At 40.1% G+C, this 22,381-nt stretch overlaps 1 long non-coding RNA gene across 3 annotated transcripts in view; it reads right to left on the bottom strand.

The window, feature by feature from the left end:
• The window catches only part of LOC121066982, a 123,750-nt gene that overhangs the window by 13,493 nt on the left and 87,876 nt on the right, over positions 1-22,381 (bottom strand). Inside the window, exon 8 of one of the 3 annotated variants that reach the window (XR_005818049.1) lies at positions 9,541-9,785. The exons of 1 other annotated variant lie outside the window; for it this stretch is intronic. This is a non-coding gene — a long non-coding RNA (uncharacterized LOC121066982). Of the gene's footprint in view, positions 1-9,540; positions 9,786-16,373; positions 20,751-22,381 lie in introns of those variants that run through there. One more of the 3 variants, XR_005818047.1, reaches the window with a different exon arrangement.

Here is a 22,381-nt window from a genome sequence, read left to right as displayed (position 1 = left end):
TTCCTAAACATTCATCATTAAGACATTCCATGACACGTCCAGAACCCCAAAGAAGTTGCATTGTTTGCATAATACCTTTTTTTAGTTACTCATTTTTCTGAAATTTTCTATAATGTAACTAAACAAAATTCAGCACTGCCCCAAATGTTGTTGGGTCGGGGCGGGTGCCCTGCAGAACACAGACTCTCTGCAAGATGATGCTTCTGCAGTACAGACTCCATCATTCAGGAACCCCGTGCTTTCACCAGACACAAGCAGCACTCTCCTGGTAGGCATGTAAAAATGAATTTAATCCATGCATCTGCCTTCTGATGTGAATCATCTCATACCCTAAGTTTGCGGGAGCATAGCTGCTGAGCACAGCTTAGAAGAGCACAGTGACCCTTATACCCATGTGTCATTTTGCCGATATGAAGCTCCCCACCAGTCTGTATTCTTCCAATCCACCAAATGCTTGACACCATTCAGCCACCCAGCTGAGTGACTGTATCATACGCTGTCCTGCTGGAACGCGTTGTATGAAACGTCCATTCTTGACATGGTTCAACTCTAATGTTACCTGGCAAGAACTTGATTTTTTTCCAGCCAGTTTTCACCATTAAAACTGTGCAGCAAAAGGCATAGCTTCTCTACTCCCTCTTCCTGTTTAACCACCGTGGAGAATGTCGCAGATAAGCAGCTCGTGTAGCATAAAATGCCACAAGTACCCAATTCCCGCAGTGGGAACCATTCTGGCACACCACTCCCAGGGAGAGCAAAACCTAATCTTTTGCATACAAGTTACATGCCTTTTATCAGCTGCTGGATATAGCAGGATACCTAAATATAGGGTGAGACCCTATGCCTTGACAGTATTTAAGGTTTTTTTGTTTGTTCCCCCCTCACTAAAAGGAAATCAAATATTTCTCCAAAGTCAGAGAGAATTGAGGATAACTTTTACAGAGCCTTCCAACTCCAAGTGCTAATATTTCACATGCACAAGTGCTCCCATTTCTGAAATCACAAGGAATACCTGATTTCTAGTACAGAAAACCCTCACCTTCCCCCCCACACACACCACTTTTTTTTTTCTTCCACCAAATGCATTTCTGTTCTTTATATAACATGTCCATCATGATCTTCTTGGCCCTCACTCTTGTTTCCTCTAGCTCAGGCCAGACCTGGAGATGTCTGGAATGTGACAAGGCAGTATTAGCCTGCCAACTATATTCTGTTAGCAAATTTATTTTCTTCTCCTAGACTGATGATAAAAATGTCATGGTGTGATGCTTTAGCAGGCCCAAGAGCTGCCCACCTACAGCTGCAGGGCTTGAAGAGAGCTCAGAGCCAAGAACGCCATAAGGAGAGCAGACAGCAGCTCCACCAACTTTGCTCCTTCTGCATTGCTTATTCTCCTGCTAAATGATGCAATGTGACCCCCTCAGGGATTCCAAGTCTGATCATGTTTTTCTCACTATTTTTTCTTTCCTACTTCCTCCTTCTCCTTGACTAAAGCAGCCCAAACTGCTGAATTTTTCATGAAAGAGATAATATCATTGTACATAAGATAATGGCATTCAAATACATCCATCTGCTTGTTAGCTCTGACTACATCGATTGTGTTTCTTCTGAAAGAATATTTTACCAAAAAAAAAAAAATGGTTCTCTTTTGTGGTATAAAATATTCACATTTTCATAACGGGAATACAGAAACCCTTTTACATACTTTAGATAAAAGAATAAAATGAACTGAGAAATTAAGAAAAGTACCCTTGAGGTCTTGCCAGGACAAAAGTATTTCCTCCTTCCAATATTCCATTAAAAATCTAGACAGGTTTTACAATAAAACACTTGATTTTTCCCCCCCTCTTTCTTTTGGTAAACAATATCTCGTTGCAGAGATGAAATACTGCATGCCAATGACGGGGCCTTTTACTAGCCTGAAAGTTTTCAAACATTCTAGGTCTAGAGGATTACTCCTACAGCATCCCGTCTATCTTCCTTCCCCATAAAAACTGGCCAGCCCAAAGTAATTCAGTTTATCATTTTACTCTTTTTTGGCTACATGGAATAAGACCATAAAATATGTGATATCCAATTACTGAAAATCTGATGAAAAATTACTCTCAGAAGTAGGGCAAGTGAATATATTTACTGAATTTCGGATGCTTTAGATAAAAAGGAGAGCGCGATAAAACCCTGCCTATCAATTTTACACACGCTGAATTGCTTTCACTTCATTTCCTATAGGCTGTGTACAACCACCCCTAGTTTTGAAGTTTCATTTCAGCAAACAATATATTCTAATTGGCTTGTTTACATTTATTACAGACACCTCCCAAGATCTGAGACGTGCTTTGTGCTCCTCCTTTGACCTGCTTAGCAGAGCAACTGCTCTGGAATGCCTGCCATCTTAGGCTCTTATTTGAATAACTCTTGTTTAAAGAGCAGCTACAGAACCAAATGCAACATTTCTCAGACTTTCTTGAGCACATTTCAATGCTTAGTGCCGCAATGGCAGCCGCAGCAATTAAATGTAAACGACAGCAGTTGATCTGATTATTTCCTTCCCTCCAATCTCCTTTTCATTATAAGCTTGCATATTAAGGAAGCAGGAGGGAACAACACCCATGAACGTCTGTCCCTTTCTTTGCTGGGGAGGCCTGTGCACAATCGTGCCTCTTGCAGCATTCCCTAAACCAAGGGAAATGAGAAGCAATCCTGATCCACAGGGAACTTGCACATCTCAAAGCCTGCAGCCCAGTCCCCTGCATGCTCCACGGCGGGATCCCAGAAGTCGCCGACTGCAGCTACCCATTGCCTACGAACTGATGCCTTCTTGGAGAGCTGTGTAAATTAAAATGCATTTCACTGGAGCAGGACTTAATCACCTGCATCATTTCCAGATAGGAAGCTGAGCTCGTGCCTTCTCTTTTCAGCCACTGCAGCACTTGTTCAGCACCACATCCGGGTTTCTTCTCTTTCAGTCCAATTCGCTCTCAACCCACTTCCACTCCATTAGCAGAGCTACACTGGCCAGTAACCTAGCACATATGTAAGCCCACAGGCTGGGCAGGGAGCAGCAGCAACCAGTCTCTAACACTGCTCTCTGCAGCTGTTTCCTAAAGCACAACTTAGTCTTCCTGTGGTCATGGAGAGAACGATGCCTAAATCGCTCCTCAACTACGATTTGGTTTCTTCCAAAATTGATTTTAGTACAACTGCATATAGATACCGTGATTCAATTGCAGATGTTCAACAAGGGCAAAATTATTCACAAGTTCTCAGTTGTGAATTATTTTTCGGCTCCATTGACCAATATGTCTCACTTCATACTGTAGTACTCTATATTAATAGCTGATGCTGAGTTTCCCAAATGATGGCATCTGTGTAGCAACCAGGGAGTGAATTTTTCTGGACAAATGCCTCTCCTTTTCTCTGACTTTTCATCTGCTTGCTGCCTGTTGTAAATTTACTATGCAACATGTACTGTGGGAGCTTTATGTCCTAAACAGGGAGGACATGTCCAGTCCAGTAAAATAATGCTTTTATAATGATTGCTTCAATACTGTTTGTGCAATCTCTCTGCAAAATCTTGTTATTTCTGATTCTTATCCTACAGCTTGATATGCATAATAGCTTGAAGGTGCTGTTGATGGAATTTTTCCAGCTCTTTGATGCGCCAGCAATGACTTGTCCATGTTTCACAGCCACAGACTAACGTGTAAATTACTACAGCAAAATAAACACTAACTCTGGTATTCTGTGGGATCCCATGCAGGTGTCAATTTATGATGCAATCTCACATGCAAAACATGCATTTTTAATTCAGCATGTGGTTTCTTAGACTTCTGATAATCTCTTAAAAAATAAATGAAATCCATTACCCACACTGGTACGTTGATTCTGATACTGTATCTTGTATATGCTTTTCCGGCTCTGGACTGGAGCATAACCTTGCTTTTCTTCCGACTGGCGATAAATCTGTAGACTTTAGCTGCCACAGCAAATTTGTTGGTCGTGAACTAGAGGTCTTCTGTAGTGTGTGCAACGAAAGCAGAACCACCTGCGCAAAGAAGTTCACATATAACCTTCTCCTTCAGTGCTGTGGAGGCCTTCAATCTGCTCAGGTTAAAGAGCTTGCCAGATGTTCAAAATTTAATAAATATTCCTGGCATCATGTCTCTAGTGGCATCATCAATCATTACTACAAAGAACAGTCCAAAGAACAGTCTGTGCCAAAATATACCTTTGCTTGACTCCTTTTGCTATTACAAATGGATCCAACAGAGTGCCAGCCACAGCCTCCATCCAGCACACCGTTGTGCAGATGACGGATAATTTCACAAACTTTTCTGGACATCCAGGAGTTCGGAAATAGTGCCAACAATTTTCACAGAGCTAGAAGTCTAATAGCATCAAAAGCACTGGTAAGGTCAATGAAGACTTATTACATGGGCATGTTTTTCCCCCTCTATTTTGATATATATATATATATATATATATATATATATATATATATAAACTAAAAAACTACAGAGAAAACAGCTCATATCACATTCTAGCAACCTCTTAGATAACATGCATCACCTTAATACCTGCAGCACTCTGCTCACATTCAGTTAGCATTCCGTCCTTTTCCTGAAATTAGAATTGCTATAGAAACATCCTTATTTGTATACCAGGCTGCTGAAAGATTAAGGTCTCTTTGAAATTCATAGCCTAAGGGCACATAATTTGGGCATGTGAAGGTGACAATAGGCATCGATTCCTGGTGGAATTATGGATCCCAAATTCTTACAAATTATTTTGAAAATTCAGTTTTAATTATTATTTTTCTGTACTCCTACCTAGATAGATTTACAGCCAAATTTCCTATGTTATAAGAGGGCTGAAATAAACTGTAAGGATGTTTGGAGACAAAATATGAGTGAGGTTTTACTGAGGTATGCTTCATTTTTTATTTCAGAGTATATAGGATAGTTGCTTTCCTAAGGTACATGGAGTGACTATTAATATGGCCTCGCAGTATTTGATGCCTTAATTCCCTATACTTTTTCCTCCTTAATTTGAGAATTTTTCTGCTTCTGAGATCATTATGTGGACTATTTTAGATTCTCAAGAAATCTTGCCCCTACTTTTGATGAACTTATGCATTTGAAAAACAATCAACAACAGGAATTGTGTTTAACAGGTAACAAAAAGAGAAAGGAAATTGCCTTATTTATCACTTCATTGTAAAGAACATAAAAGTAACAGGTGAGTGGAAGCAGAGGTGAAAAAAAGCACTTCAACCAGTTCAGAATCTGACATGTCTCTTCGCTTGTTGTATATTGTCAGCTTCAGTCAAGAATTGTTTAAAAAGGAGCAAAACAAACTGAAGATACTTCTGTCCTAACAGATTATAGTCTTTCCCTTCTTGTTTGTGTCACAACATTGCTAGATAACTTTAATTTGTTCACGCGCCTGTTCATTCAGTAGAAAGCAGAATTCACATTTAGGATTGCTGACTGCAGGGACAATTGGTCTACACACACAAAACTTTCCAAAAGCTTTTTCCCCAGCTGGAAATGGGGTGCTTTGCACACTGCTGCAGGACATTCTGTAGCTCTGTAATGGATCTAATAGTTTTCTTTCTATTCTTGCATTTCTTAAACACCATTACTGCTGAGCATCAAGCTTGCTATATGCTTACACCAAAAGTAAGGGAAGGTTTCTGAGGAAAAAGTGTTTCCTTTTTAGTGTTTAATAAAAATTAGACGTACTTTAAGGAAAGGTAATGAGGGCTTTAGATCCTTCAACACACAACAGCAGGGAGCTGAATTAGCACTGTAAGTGGGACAGACTCATTGCTTAAGACACAAACTCGTCAGAACACGGCACTGAAGAACGTATCGCACGAAGCAATCTCACGTTTGCATGGGAATGGATCAGAGCCAGAAAAACAAAACTTGTCTAACCTTAGAAAAAAACCTGTCTAACATTAGACACACATCCATTTTTACATAAGCGACCTAATTATAAGAGGTGTTATAAGGCAGGTGACTGAAAATACAGCCTCTTGAAAAATCAAGCATGAATTCATTACAATAGTACTGCCATCACCTTCACTTTACTCTCCATAATCAGCACTCAGAGACAGAAGCAGTTACCCCCAGTTACTCCACAGGACAAGCTACAGCAGAAAATCCCAAAGCTTTTTTTGCCTGGTGGGCAAAACTGAATGTTACATTTTCCACACGGCTGTCAGAGAGGAAAGAATTTGGAAAGGAAGATGGAGAGAGGGAGAGAAGACAGGAAGGACACGGGAAAATTAGCAGGGCTTCCTTTAAAAGGTAAGTTCGTAAGAACCTAGCACTGCTTTAAGGAAAGCGGGTACTTTGCCGCACAGGAGAACTTTGGTGAACTAGCCTGTATAAAATTATGGAGGTTATTATGTTTGTAGCCTCCTTGCTGTGCATTCTTCCACAGAAGTGCTTGCACCTGCTGTGTGTGGCCAAATAACATGAATTAAAAATGCTGCACAGCGACAAAGTTCGGTTTCAGATGAAAATACCTCAGAACTGGCTGGCTATTAACACCTCAGTATCTCCAGTGGACACCATCTCAGGTTCTTGCTGGGCTGCTGATAACATAATGTAACCAGGAAAAATATCGTTAGCTCCACGGTGCACCAAAAACCTGCCTAGAACCATCAGCTTCCAAAGGCCAAGGAGGAAACAGCCCAGGCCACTGCCTGGAGGAATAACCTAGGGCTGTAATTTCCCCACACTGGCCCCCAAAGTACAGCACGTACACCTGTCTGCCTTACATATAAAGCACATGCTACAAGGATGTTTACCACAATGGCCACAAGATCCTAAGCCATTTTGCAGGAGCCACTGGCCTTAGGGATAATAAAACTCGGTTAGACAACAAGCACGGGAGGTAACCGACGCCAGGTCAGAACAGAGCTATTTTATGGGTAGCTGTATATTAGTTTTAGGACAGGTCTACTGGCAGGTAGTGCCCTAAATTATGTCCAGGAGACAGGTGAAGTGAGACAAGTGGAACGGACAATAAATGCCAACTGCTGCAGGAGAGGTTTATGGGGCCAACAGTGGTTTAACATTTGGGCAAATGTCTCAGACATGCTAATTTTCTCCTCCTTCCTCTGCGTGAGATGACCAATTAGCTGTAACCAACAAAGCGCAAATTTAAAATACCAGCTATCAAATCCTTCTGGAGCCCGGCTCACAATCAGTTCTGCAGGTAAACACGTTCACAAAAATGCCAAATAATGCTGAACAACAAGTAAATACAAGGAAACTGCAATCTGCTCACAGACATTCTGTCAAGTAAATTAATTGCTCAGTTCTACTTTATTAGGGGACCTTTATGGTTGTGGGCCAGCCTGCCTTGCTAAAATCCTTTGATCACTCTTAATACTGGAAGTCCTCTTTTGTGGGGCTAACTTAATACTGTTGTACTCATGCAGCCTAATCTGAGTAGGTGCTAAGTGCTTTGCCAGCAGAGTTGTTGCCGAGTGTGGAGGAGAGATCATTCTATTTATTCAATTTTATACCGTTCAATAGGGTGGACTTCTTTGTTTACATGATAAATTTCTTAGCTGTCATTTTTTTTCCCTCTCGGTTTTATGTATTATACTGTGTTCTGTCATTTTGTTTTTCTGTTTCTCTTTATCAGAAATTGAAGTCGTTTCAGAAAAAAGCTGATCTTAAATCTTTTGTGCTTCAAAATTAGCTGTTGCCTAAGCCATCACACATGTAGGTCAAAGTTTAAAGGCTGATCCTACATCCAGAGAATTCAATACCAGAAGTCCATTTGAGACCAAAGAGGAAAAAAAATGCAGATCCAAGACTGCAACTTGCCTCCTCAATTTTATCCTCTGCAACATAAATTGTAAACAAGACACTGCATGCATTAAAAGTAAAAGCAAGCTGTGGTCTTGCCACAAGACACCGCCCAGTGCCAGCAGCCACAGAAAGGCGGTCACTCTTCATGGGAAATCCGGGACCCGGTGAAGTCCCTGAACTACCACCATAAGGACAGGATTTCGCCAGGTGACCTCTTTTATCGCTTTCAATCCATCACTTTAAAATGAATTGGAAAGACACTTTAGAAAAAACAACAGAAGGAGCAGAACAGGGAAGGGAACCAAATGTTTCCTTCACCCAGAATGCCAACTAAAGCTTTTAATCAGGAAAAATCCAAGGGTCAGCCCTGCAGCTTCGCTTTAATTGTGCTCCTCTTCAGATAAGAATCTCTTATGGGTGTAAATTGCCTCACACTCCCTGCATGTATAATGTCCAACGGAGTTCCAGAAAGGGCTTGCAGTGTTACTGGAAGAAGAAAACGTGCAGAAGATAATTTTTATCCACATCATAAACTTACTCTGAGCCTTCCACGAATCAGGACATGTAAGCAGAAATTGAAGTAGTAATTACAAACCAGTGTGAATATTTAAGAAGAACCAAGATAACTCTCATATCCCAAAAGGAAGGTTTCACTGTTATTCAAATAAATTTGAAGTATTCTTTGTTATCCTCGGAAATAAGATCAAATGAACCACAACTGCCATATGTGGGTGGCAAAGAGAGGCAGTCCCTAACTAAGGGGATTACTGAGTTCATACAAACGATGTGAGCGCTTTAAGTACATCTTTCTCAGGAGTCACAGTGACATTCCTCGCTTTTTTTTAATTTTATCTTACCGGATTTGCTATTTTCCCTTCCTTATACCAGCCCTAATCAATGCTGCAGGTCAGGTTGAAAGAATGGACAGCCCTAGAGCCACATACATTTAAACCACTTTGATGCAAATATTGATCCAAAGAGCATAGACATGTGGAGGTGCTGCTTTTTTAATGGACAAGCTTTCCCCCTCCCTCTCTCCCTTCCTCCCTCCAAGGTTTGCACTTCATGAGATAAAGCAGAACTGTCTGCCCAAGAGCAGGAATGAATACATGAATTAACAGATCCAAAGACAGACCAGCCTCAATGATAAATTCTGTTAAATCCAGAAAGCAAGATGCCATCTGCATGAAATGCAAGTGAGTTTCATGGCCTTGCTTTCTCAAGCGTTTCCATTTTTTCATTCACACTTTCTAGTGAGGGTACTTTGGCAGACAACATACACAGTGGTGGGAGAGAAGCAGTGCTTCATGTCGGCGTGATCGGTGCTGCTGACACAATGTCCACCATGGCTCTGTGCTTAACTCCCATGTACACAAGGCTATCAAAGTGTTTTATTAGAAAGCCACTGTCCACGGCTTATATTTAGAAACAGAGAGCGAGTCCAAGCCGCAATCCAAAGACGAGATCAAGGGAAGGAAGGAATTCTAAGGACCGCTTTGAAATTCAACACTAAAAAGATCTGACATTCTTCTATCTGTAGGCATTTTTAGGCTGGACTGAAAATAAAAAGAAAACCTGTTTGTACAGAGAAAGCTTGCCTGGCCCTGTGCCAAGACAGGAAGTCTATCAAAGCTGGGCAGTGTTTGAAAGCAACAGAATACTAGAACCAAAAAAGAAAAGGGGGGGTGAGAGAAACTAGAATGAAGAGTTACTTCTACATTGACTTTTTTTTTCCCCCTCAGATTGTTGTGTGCCTCTCGTGCACAGGGCTGTTGCCAGCTTTACCTCCGCTCCCCATCCACTGGACTCAGGCTGCCGGCCTCCGTGTGCGTGGCCTGGCCTCCAGCGAGGCGGCCTCCATCGTGTGCAAGGAGGATGTGGGCGCGAGCCTCCACATCTGCACTGACATCAGGAGGAATCGATGCACTTCTGAGCACAACTGCCGGATCGCTAGGGTATAAATCAGGTTGGGTGGTCAACGGCAAATGTAAAATAGCCCCCATGTGGGTTTATCAGAAACACTAAGGCCAGAAGATATCTCAGATGGGTCAGGGGAGGATTTCTTTCATGGTGAAGAGCCGAGACACATCCACAACACACGGACACATGCTTATAGCAACACAGGGAATGTTGTCGTTCAGCCTTTGACCTTGGAAGACCATTAATACCTAACAGATGCTGTCTGTTTTTTAAATTCCTTATTTTTTTCCCCTTCCATTTTTTTTTTTTTTGAATTTCTGGCTGTAGTATCTTCAGGTACAAATGGTGCTGTCATCTTGAGCTACAAGTTAGAAAGTTATTACTTTTAATATGCCACTACCTTAGGCCTCCACTGTTATGTAAAAGAAAAATAACCTTGTGTGACAGTTTAACATTGATCGATGTGCCTGCCAAATGCAAAGAGATAAATAAGCAGGTGATGAATAAACAGCACTTCAAGTAAAGACATTACGCCGCATGCATAAAACGACGCCAGGCACCTAGGAGCTGTGGGTGGCCGAAGGTTAGCCATTTCATGCCCACTCAGTAAAGCAGACTTAATCGCTTCCAATATTTTCTGTTAAAAAAGCACGCTTAATGAGCCAATTTCACAAGCCCAGAGAAACTGATTATTATCTCCGAGTTCCAACTGAGTTGGTTGTTTTCCAAGAGCCAGTTTTCCTTGACGGGATAAAAACGTTTCAGAAAAAAGGGGAAGGAGCAGGGCCGAGCCGGCGCGGCACTAGATGGCAGCGTTGCTCTGCCGGGAAGCGGAGGCCGGGGCTCCTGGGAGCCTCCAGCCCCTCGCCCTTCCCTTTGCCTCCCCAGCTGCGAGTCCTTCCTGGGCAGCACCTGGTGGGACGGTGGCCTCTCTGCCCCTGTCCTCGGGGAGCAGGGGTGTTTCCCAAAACCCAAATTCACGCGGTCGGCCGCAGGGTGAGAACAGCGAGGCTGCAGCCCTCACCCAAGCACTGGGAAGGAGAGCGGTGGCCTCCATCCTCCTTGTGCCTTCTGATCTTCTTGATGCCGGCCGACTTTGGGGCAGCGGGCATCTCGCCACAGGGTGAATCTGAATTTGGCTCCACCAGGGACCTGTCCCTCGCTGGCTCTGGGCAATCCCAATTTCCCTGGGCACTCCTGCTTTTGGGAAAGGAAAGCCAGAGCAGACTCATCTGTGCAACGGCAAAGGGACGCTGCATTGGGGCAACCATGTCCCTTGCAGGGGGATGGCAACGTGCCACCCTCCAGCTGCACAGCACCACTGGAAAGGCCCCAAAAAAGGCCCAAAGCAAAAGAGAGTGAGCCCCCAAACCGGGATTGTTCTCACCAGCAGCAGTTAGTCAATCGCCGCGTAGGAAAGAAAGCCCAGCAACTAGACCCCGGCATATAATTAACTCATCTATCAAAAAAAAAATAAAAATAAAAGTAAAATTGAAGTGAACTGTTGTTGGGCTCTAAATCAGAATCCAAGTTAATTATTTTTTATGAATATTCATAGGAAACTTGTACAATTTCCAAACTAGGCCTTCAATTACTAATCAGTTAACTAAATAACTGGTATTTCTACTACTTCTCAGGAAAAACTGATTTTTAAATGAAACAGACAAGCAAATAGAAATGTTTTAAAGAGCAGAAGATATTGTTGGAAACCATATGGTAGAAATCCCCTGTTTATATTGCAGATGCAGCTGTAATCCATCTCGTTTGGGCCTACCTTCCCTATGCCCTTGCTCAAATTTGCTGCTTACTGTAAGGGCTGGCAACTGACCCCCAAAGCAAGGGAGCACAGCGTATTTTGTTCCCCCCACAGGGGGAACAGCCCTTGCGACATACACACCCCTCTCACAAAACGCTAGGACAGAAGTATTTGTCTCTGGCAATTCACCTTGCCTGGTCTCACGGATAACATGAGTTACCCAAGGGCTGAAACACAACTGGGAAACCCTGTAATTATGTTGTAGATATGCCCACACAACACATTTTGGTCAGGAATATAACAAATACTTAGGAAATAAGGATGCAATTAGAAATAAGTCACCAGGACTTCATTGAACAGTTTTGCAGAAAAGCACATCTTTGAGGTGTTGCTGTCAGGAGCTAAAGATGGAGGCTGAGGGTGTCTGGGCAGCCTCTACCACTCCTGCACAGCACGGCCAGCCATGCAAGGCTCAAAAAGTAAACACCACGTCATGCACACCTCATGCATCTCCCTGCATAAAGGTCATTTTTATGCCCTCCTCATTTGGTGATAAGGTGGTGAGAAACCACAGGCATATACTTTAAAACATTAATCAATAAATTACAACGATGCAAGACCACATTGTGCATTCCCCAAACACAGAGAGCTGGGCACTCACACTGACGAAGCTTCAGCTCTTAGGAGGGAACAGCGACTTGTTCCTCCCTTCGCTCCAGGTTGGTGCTGACTTGGAAATGGGCGCATCCCAGATGACAGAGCCTAAATAACACAAGCTACTTCTGGCAATATAATACACGGCAGATATATTCATTTGGGCTTAAATCCGTGGAAGATACTTAGGCATCTAGTATCTACTAAAATCAGTTACCCCATGGGTAGCAAAGTGGCTAATACCTCTGAGGATCTGGGCCCTAGTAAGCTGGGCCATTCTGCTAAAGAAATATGCTCCGGGAATATTTGTGTGGTCTACATTAGCCCTATGAATTTAGGAGGTCTCCCGTGCATTTTGCCAATTTAAGGCAGATTGTGATTGGTTTCTGACCCAACCAAGAGATAGATTTGATGAAATAAGACTGGTAAAACTCACTTTAGGACAAAGGTTGATTTGATAATCATAATTACATTTCCACTATATCTATTTTCTTAAGTGTTAGTAGATTTATTAGACTTTTCCTGTATAACCTATGGCTGATTTGCAGCTTCCTTGGCAATTTCTTAGTAGGCAGTAGCAATTTCTTATATCTTCAGTAATGTCTTGAATGTACATTTTTTATATTAATGATCTCACCAGGAGAAAAAGTGTACTGTGAATGCATGATGGCCATATGGAAAAGACAATGAAGTTTAGTAATTAAACTGAAAAGGGAAAGAACTATGCAGTAATTAGAACACTGATTAATCAGCTGATAATTTTATCTTGATTAATGCTGCTGATTTTCCTCTTCTTATTGACCTAGGAAAGGTAGGTTTAGACCAATTAAATATAAATTATTCCCTTTTTTCACATTCCAGGCAGATTCCAGTGTTCCAAGTCATACTATGTTTAAGATGTAGCACTGAATTGCTCTTACTAAATTGGGCAGCTCAACAAAAGGTAAAATAAGGTTTATGTTCCAAACATGCTGATGCTTTCATCTAAAGCAGAATTGGACAGAATTGGTTATTTCACTATTATCTAGGGAATATTAAAATTAGATTAAATTGCAGTGGAAAAAAATAAAAAGACTTTGCCTGTTTTAAAGCCATAACTGTAGGAAAACTAAAAGGATTCATTCATTTTGTTAGGCCCAAGATATGGATGCATAATGTAGTCCTGAAACTTAAAGAAAGGGTTCCGTATTAATGCTCAGATTTCTCTTCATATGCAGAACTTTATTGTTCAAGGGGAAAAAGTGTTGCCAGCACCAATCTCAGTCCCAAGTCTGTTCACAAACCATAAACAACAACACCTATTCTTGTTTTCCCATACACAGTTAGGGGATTAAAGCTACTTATTTCAAGTCGTGCAACAATGGAAGGAATTTTATGTACAGCCGCATTCCATTGCATTCATATGTGAATCAGGGTATTTCAGGTGGAAGACACCACTGCTTTACAAGCACCAAATCTATCCTTTTGCAGCTGCAGAATGCAGACACCAATGTTAAAGATACTACACCTTCTCAAAGATAAGTATAGAAAAGCTTTCATGAAAAATACAGGTCTCTTAGTCTGAAAATTCAGACAAAAACAGCGCTTGCTAGGCATGTGCTTTGACTTGCTATGGCAGGAAAACATGGCAGTCCATAGAAAACAAAGCCCTGGCCATTTCTTTATAGACCACTTTCAACAATAGTGTGCACTGTGATTCCACACATGCCAGCCAACTTTGGTTTTATAAGCTGAAGTAGGACTTCAAGATCAGCGAAAGTGTGAAAAGGTAAAGGTACAAACACACGTCTCTAGTGCATTGCTTCTTGGCTGCTTTCTCTTCACTGGATTTTCAGGTAGCAGAGAACAGGCATACCCATGTGTGATGCAAAAATGCTGCCGTTTAGCCAACATTTTAGAGAGAAAGGGGAATTCCACAGACCCTGAGTGAAGAATTTCAGCTGACAAAAGGCTCCTTTTCTGTCCACCATCTTAAACACTTTTTCCAGTTCTGTCCCTACTGTATAACAAAAGGGCAAGTAGAATTACATATTGCAAGTAAGTTATCCAATTGATTTACACTTCCTTGCTTTTTCTGTACCTTTCATAAGGCAACCCTTTCCCACTCTTTGTGGAATGTGAATCTAATTCTGCAAGCAAGTTTTCAAGTGTTTGACCACTCATAAAAATCATGTAGTGTTGTTTTCTCTCTTGGATGGAATTACTCAGCAGGGCATAATGAATGATAAAAAAAGACCAACCAGTACAAAATGTTTTGTTTGTTAATAACTAACTTGTTAACAAGCACATACAGGTGTGCATAAGAGAAATATATCTTCCTAAAGCAGAAGTAGCCAAAGAATATAACGAAACCAAAACAGAGTTGGTGAGTTTTTATGTTATTAGATCAACTCCGTTCATTACCGTGTCTTTCTGTGTCAACAGAAAAAGCACTTCTGTGTTCTCTAGCAAGAGTGTGAAATAAATAATCCCCTGGTTTGGATCAAATGAAATGAGTGAAAATGGATGGATGAGCCATGAGGTAGCCAACACTTCACCACTGCATCACTCGTCCAAACCCAAAGTAGGCTGATTGTGCAAAAAAAAAAAAGGGGGGGGGGGCTTCCATTGTAATTGATTGCCTTATGCCAGCAATAATCCAAACCTCACTAGTTTGCAGCTTTTTGGGTATGTTACTAAGGTTAATTAGGCCAAAAGATTGCCTCACTTTGTAGGTCAGGCATACCAGTAGATAAACTAGGCATCAAGCAAAATCATATTGTGCAACTATACATATTTGCTTTGCAGCTAAACAAAACTTTCCATTTTCCTTTTCAGGATCCAAATTTTATAGTCACAAAATTAAGAAATGAGGTACAGATGGACATAAGCCTGGTGTGAATTTTCAGAGCTAAACAATTACAAGAAAAATAAATACCCATTAATTCCCTATTCCATGTGTCCCAGTACATCCAAGCTATGCTTTGACTATTTTGCTCAGATTATAAGCTCTTTGGGGGAGGGGGTGTGCAATGCCATACACAGTCTACGCTTACTTACAAAGAAACAAAGGCTAATGTTTTCAATTAAGGTGCTTAAATACAGCTCAAAGTTGCATTCACAGTTATAAATGAGTGGTGTCATGTTGAATCACAGTCATCCACCAGTTCTTGGGCATCTCAAAGTTCAGATTTTTTAAAAATTTTATTTTATTTTTAATCGGATGACTCCACCTAAGTATGGATTTCTCAGCTAAACTTTAGGCATCACAGTTTGAAACTGAACTGGAGAGTGTTTAGCTAGCTGGAAGCCTGTCTCTCTGGGAACATGATGTTTGTTCAGCCACAGAATTTCCAAAACAAAAGGAAGCCAATAATGAGAAAAACAAATAATATAAATCATTTTCAACTATAGCCATGCAAACTACAGTCCAAAGACAATTTTCTTCAAAAAACTATTAGGTCAGGAGATGTATAATATTAATTCAATTAAAAGTAAGGCAGAATACGTTAGAAGAAAATCCCCCATCTCCACTCTGTATAATCCCATTTGTGCATAATGCATAAAATGGAGGAGAAGAAACAATAAGCTGAATGCTTCACATTTTCTCACTTGTTGGTGATCTTTCATATGTGACTGAGAGGAGGATATAATTACACACAATTAAGTATAACTAGTATACTAATTATTAAGTACAACTGTAAACGATACACTAGCAATATCACAAATTGCTAAAAATTCACGAGGGAAAATGGAAGAAGTACAACAAATAGACAAACTATTTCTAATAATTTGGAAAAAATACATAGCATTGTGCACAGTGAACTGTTAGTTATATAACTATTTCAACAAATATTTTCAATACAATGACCAAATACTGTAGTTTTAATATAAATGAAATTTGTAGGACTGATTATGAATGCTGTCTCATATTCATCTTCATCTAACATAAGCATATGTTTCAGGATCACAAATTAAAAGAAAACTGAAACATTCCTATTTCAAATAGCTTTAGATTCCTAAAAACCTAGTTATATATAAATAGGCAGAGGGATAAAATGTGTATATATATATATATACACACACACACCAACTTTAAGAAGCAAGGGAGATGTAAATTAACAGGGTTTATACTGTCAATTTTCTTAAATAGTTGAAGATTTGCCTAAAGGTTTCACACCTTTGCTTTAGAAAAATCAAGACTATTCAAAAGCTTATGCAGTGGTTTTGCTTTGGATAATTTTATTATAATAATAATTGTGATTAATTTATGCCATTAGCAAGCTTTTAGATAGAGAAGTTACTCAGATGTTCATCACAATAGCCTTCAATAATCACTTTGCTGTGTTATGGGCAAGAAAATAAACTGAAGGCAAGTTTTATGAGTATTATCTGAAGTTGATGATGGGACCCATTGACACAAGTTAACGTGGCATTCCACTTAAAATTAACAGGGAAAAGAGGGAAAACAAAGGGAATGCAACACATTGGAAAGGATGGAGGGAAGAAGCTCATAGAAGAAAAAAAGAAAGTACTAACAAATAAAGGTATTTAAACTTTAGAATAAATGCCAATAAATTTTATATCAGCAAGACTATATAAAATTACAAAAAAAAAAAACCAAAACAAACAAAAAAACCACCTCTGATTTACCAAGCCTGGAAGAAAATAGAAACAGAGCAGCAACCACTCTCAATTGTAATATAAAATTATCAAAAATCATCAATCACACAGAGCTACAGTTGATAATACTCAATAAAAACTTCATTAACAGTAAAATGAAGAGAGAGGTTACTGAAGATCAAGAAGACCATGATATGTGGTATTGCAATTAAGATGGTAGTGCACCATATATACCACCAAAATTATGAGAGGAATTCCTGCATAAAGTCAGGACTGAACACTGCTCCAAACCATATAAAAGCCCAGAATAGGGGCCTGGCATTGGAGAGCTGACCATCCAGCTGAGCAGCTCCAGAATTTCATCAAACATGGCACACAGAGAAGCATGAGCAACTTCGCTTCATCTAAGAAAACGCTTGAAGGCACTCAAAAGTTTGCATAATCAGCAAAGAAAATGCTGAAGTTAATTTCACGAGGTGCTTGGTAAACTAAAGGAGGTAAAAACAACGGTATAAATCAAACAAACATAACAAATATTCTAAAATAGGAAAGAGAAGTGCCTGGAAGAAATGCACAATACTAGCAATTTGTCACAAACAGCATCAATCAGATTCATTCAGTGCTTGTATTGTACGGAAATTAAAAAATCACTAAGTGCAAACCTTCACAGGGAGCCAAGTCATGAACAGTTACTCAAATCACTGTAATATACCACACTTTTTTGTGTTTGTTTTAATAATTTCATCAACTTGTGTAATTCTGTACAAAACAATGTCTAGTGTTAGCAACTCAGATGATAAAAAAGACAGATTGAATGAATAATCATCAGAACAGAGGTGTGTCAGTTCTAGAGAAATAAAAGGTGATGATTCAGTCAGAGAGGGATTCAACACTATAAACAAAATAATCTGTGATCTCAAATAAGTTTAACATCCTGCTACAGTTTATCTGAGATATAGACTACATATCCCAATCTTGTGCCAAGAATTCAATCTGATAAATGTTGAACAGATACGGTAGAGAAGCACACATGCTAAGAGAGTAACTACCAGGTCTATCTAATGACTGAAAGATTATCAGATCTGGTGGGATTTCCAGAGAATCTCTAAGTCAATGAATAATCATCAACACTAAAGGAAGCTCCAAGTCTGGATGAGAGTGAAAGGGAGAAGTCCTCCAGATGCGCAGAACTACAAACATCTCTGTTGAACAGTGTTCCCAAATCGCTGTTAACAATGAACAGAAGTTGTCCATCTGTGCTCCACCGATAACAAATCGGTTCCATTGGAGAACATCCAGTTAGCTACATTGTAGAACCTCTAACATTCAACCAATATTCAAGTTCATAGAGTAAGATATTGCTTGGTCACACAAAAAACAATATTCAGATAAATTAAAGCATTCTCCCTTCTACCGCCGAACAGTCATGACTTCCCAGTCCAGATCAACTCTTGGTCAGTTTTTAGACTCAAAAATTACATTCTTAAATACCGTTACAGAACATTTCTCCTCCAGGAGGAACAAACTATACCTTGCATCTTTCATGTACATTCAACATTTACTTCCCAGCAGTTTCAACAGTTCACAGCTTTCAACAATGGCACCATTTATACCTCTCCCCGACCATCCAAACAGCTGAAGTTCTTCATTCCCAGCATCTTTGAAGGCTTTTCTACAGCCCCATCAGATTTTTTTAAACTCTCAGCTCCTGGCTAACAGAACACACTGTCAAAAGTCCAGCTACAAAACTCCAAATCTCTTTCCAGCAATATTTTTTCCCTCCCAGTCCAGCAACTCACAATTCGACACCTGGGCATACTTGGATTTCTTTTAAAAGCAGACATGATTGCCCTTGGTCAAAATTATTCTGTACTTTTCTGCAGCCCCAACAGCACTTTTCACAGCCAGGATTATTCTCCACATTGTTGTCTGCAGTCAAAGTCACTCAAAATTCCTATGGTCCAGCAGCACTAAAAATACATAACAGCCTCCTTACAATAATGGCTGTGAATCACAGCATTCCTCAGCTGACATAAGTAGTTAAAATAGTTTAAAAAAAGTTAAAATAAAACTTTTTAAAAGTTCAAGTGAAAATGAAAAAAGGTTGAAAAGGACTCCCCTACCGTCTAACAATATTAAAGTCTGCCTCAAATTTACAAACGTACTCAGCAACATCAAACGCGCCGGCTTCAAACACACGCGGCAGCTTCAAACCTGGCAGCTTCAAATGCGGCAGCTTCAAACACACGCGGCAGCTTCAAACGCGGCAGCTTCAAACACTTTTGTGGCAGCAATCTTGCACACGCTCAAAAGAGCACAACCTTAGAAACCTTAGGCAGGCACCTTATCCACTAGGCTACACAGAGGCTTTGTTACAAAAAGAATTATTGGAATTTGCAGACGTTAAATTAGCCCGTAGAGGGAGCTCACACCGTCCCATAAATGTACAATAATTGGAACATACTGTAATTTAAAACATTTATCTATTAAGCTCTCTGTAGAGAGGCTACAGAGGTCAAAATAGAGCATTCCTTACTTCACACCAACCTCTGCGTGCCCATAAAATTTCATTCAAATTAGACTCCATTGACCACGTTATTTTGTAGCTCCAACAAACAGAAGAAGGGATGTTCGGCTACATTTTCTCCACAACAAGCACAACTTCTTGTAATCATCATTTGCACCTGATGTTGGAAGAAGAAAGTACGCCAGAAGGCGACAAGAACAAAGTTCCGTCAAATCGGGATTGTCATGGCAATGCCCTCGATCTCCCCACACGTTCCTCCTGTTCAGGCAGCTATGGTAGTGCTCTTTTTATAACTTGACTAGAGCTGCTCTTGTGTCTCTCAGGTTTCTGCACTACATGCAGTGCTTTCAAAGAGTATTATAATAGAGTGCTTGATATTCAAAGGTTGATGATGGAAATTGTTAGCTACTGGATGTTCTTTAATGAAGCCCACAAGTAAACAAAGACCCAAACTCCCTCTGGAAACATAGAGCAGAAAGACTGCTCTATAGAACAAAACATGCAATAAATGTGAGGAGAAAGGGAATTTTCTCATTCCATATTGTAAAAGGTACACCAGAAAGAAAAATGGAAAGGTTCTGAACACTTATATTGATTTACTCATACAAACCGAAACAGCAGAGAGCCCTTGTCTGTATAAAGGAGGTTGCCTTCCCTGAGCCTGAATGCACAATAGAGCAAGCCAGCGTTGCAAGGAAGTAAGAAAAAATGTTAGCAAAGATAGATTTTATTCTACTTAACATCATTCAGGACACTCTAAGCATTACACAGATTGATCAGAATTCAATATTAAGTTGTATTTTCTATACCATAACAATGCCAGCAAACATTTTCATTACAGTGTTGTCTTCGGAAATCCAAGTGCCTACATCTTTTAGAGATTTGGTGCCTCTCATTTTGCAACAATAATTTTAATGTTATTTTAATTTTTTAGGAAGAAATGATTGTTCTGAGAACCTCATACTCAAAATTATCAAGAACCACGAAGGAAAAGACGTTAGTATGACACATCAGAGAAAGAACAGCCTTTTTGGTTAAAGCTTCCACTATATAAACCTTGCTAGACTATGTCGTTTCATGAGCATTCAGTCAAATTTTATGCACTGTTTTCACCCCCTTCTGTCTCATCTACCCCAAAGCCAGAAGTTACCTTAAATACTCTAACTGAACAAAACTAAAGCATCTATCTGCACATTTTTCCCCTAAGTATTATATGATATTGACATACACAAATACATTGTATTAGTATATAAATTGCAGCATCTTCAACTCTCAAAAACTAAAATCGAAGATGCTATGCTATACCCTTACTCTCTCTAGTTTTTGCTCACCCAGTTACTCATGGACTCTTTGAGGCTCTGACCCAGCAATGCATGTTCTTCACATTTAAACAAGAGATTAATCCTGCTGAACGCCGTCAATTAAGCATGTACTTTAGTGGTTTCCTGGAGCAGGGCTGAAACGAGGAAGAGTGAAGTCCATAAGTGAGAGCTGCAAAATATAAATCCTTTTAAAAATAAAATATTTAATAAAGCTGTGACAAATATGTTGAAGGCCATATCACAACACTGATTACTAGCGAGGTCTACAGCAACAAAGAAAGCTCAGCAGTTAACTCAAAGCCTGAAAACAACATGTGCTTCTCACAAGCAAGGATATTATCCACAAAGTCCTAAACTTGTGTGTGCCTGCAAATCAGGGCTGAAATACAGAAAGAACAGGAATTCCAATGCAAACAAAAGTATTTTCATAGTATAAAATTAGTATTTCCTGCTGTGTTTTCAATGTTCTGCCTCCACTCCTATCTGACATCATGAGGTGCTGAACTAAGAAATATATTTTAAAAATGAACTTTTTTTCCTGCTTTTGAAAAGCTCTAATTAAGGATTAGCTCCAGCTTTAGCTGCAGGTCTAGGTCAATACTTACTACACAACCAGCTAATTCATTGCTACTGATCTAGTGCAGATTTTCAGCCACAGATGGCAATATAAAAATGTTGGGAGCTACTCCTCTCCTACTCTTCTCACAACTCACACATGTTAAACTTGAGTTTAATGCACTAAATGAGAATCTTTCAATTTTTATACATTTAAACATCTATAATAAGACATAAAATTATGTAAAATAGTAATTAATAGCCAATAAACTTCACAGAATCCCAAAGAAGCCTGAAAGAGAGAGCCCCCAGATAAGACCACAAGTCAATGTCTTTTGTGTGAAAGCTCTGTTCTCCACCACTGCATCCATTACCTCCCGTGATGCTGACTGAATAGAAGACTAATGCCTATGGGGAGAAGGGGACTGGCTATGGTTACAGCTATAGTTAAAGCAAAGAATAACGTGCCTGCATCTGCTACCCTTTTTTGAGTCCTCCCAAACACAGTGCTTGTATACTCACGCAAGTCTAATAAACAGCCAGTAGCTAAGCAGAGTGAACTTTGGGAAGAGTATGAGAATGAGGCAGATGTACGGGGTTATTTTCCCAACAAGTTCTCCAAGCCTCCAGGAATTTGCTGCTGAGGAATTTCCTGAGCCAAAGGTGTGCCTGTGTTAAACAGCTCCCACCACTCTTTTTAATTACTTGTGAACTTCTGTAAGCTTTTAGCATTCACAAAGTTAGTTCTGGTGTGAAAGGTACCCCAGAACACAGAGACTATTCAAGAAACACCAGACAAAATGCAGTCGCTTACAATAGATTAACTGGTTCCGCCTTTCCTTGTGATCACCTATGCCTGCCTGGGACAGGCTCTGAAGAGTACTTCATAAGTGTCTACAAGAAATCAGAGTAATTATTTAGGGGCATCTGATTAGCATAAAATTACAAGAACTGGTGGGAAGAAGAGCAGAAACATGCCTTGCTGGCCATAAGTCTCTAGAGCTGCGAACAGCACACTGCATGAAGTCCCTGGTCTCTGTCAGGTATCTTGCTGGCCTGCACAAGCTAAAGTGAACTGCCTAACAAAAGAAATTTTAAAATCACGCGTAATTTAAATTTGCCACAAAGCTTTTATTAAGGCAGCTACATTTCTCTCCAAAGCCTTGGGAGCTGAGGAGTCAGACAGCAGCACTGGAGTCACAGCTGCACA

This window comes from Cygnus olor, chromosome 3 (assembly GCF_009769625.2).
Source record: "Cygnus olor isolate bCygOlo1 chromosome 3, bCygOlo1.pri.v2, whole genome shotgun sequence".
NCBI classification, from domain to species: Eukaryota; Metazoa; Chordata; class Aves; order Anseriformes; family Anatidae; genus Cygnus; species Cygnus olor.
This window is presented reverse-complemented; position numbering and strand designations above follow the sequence as displayed.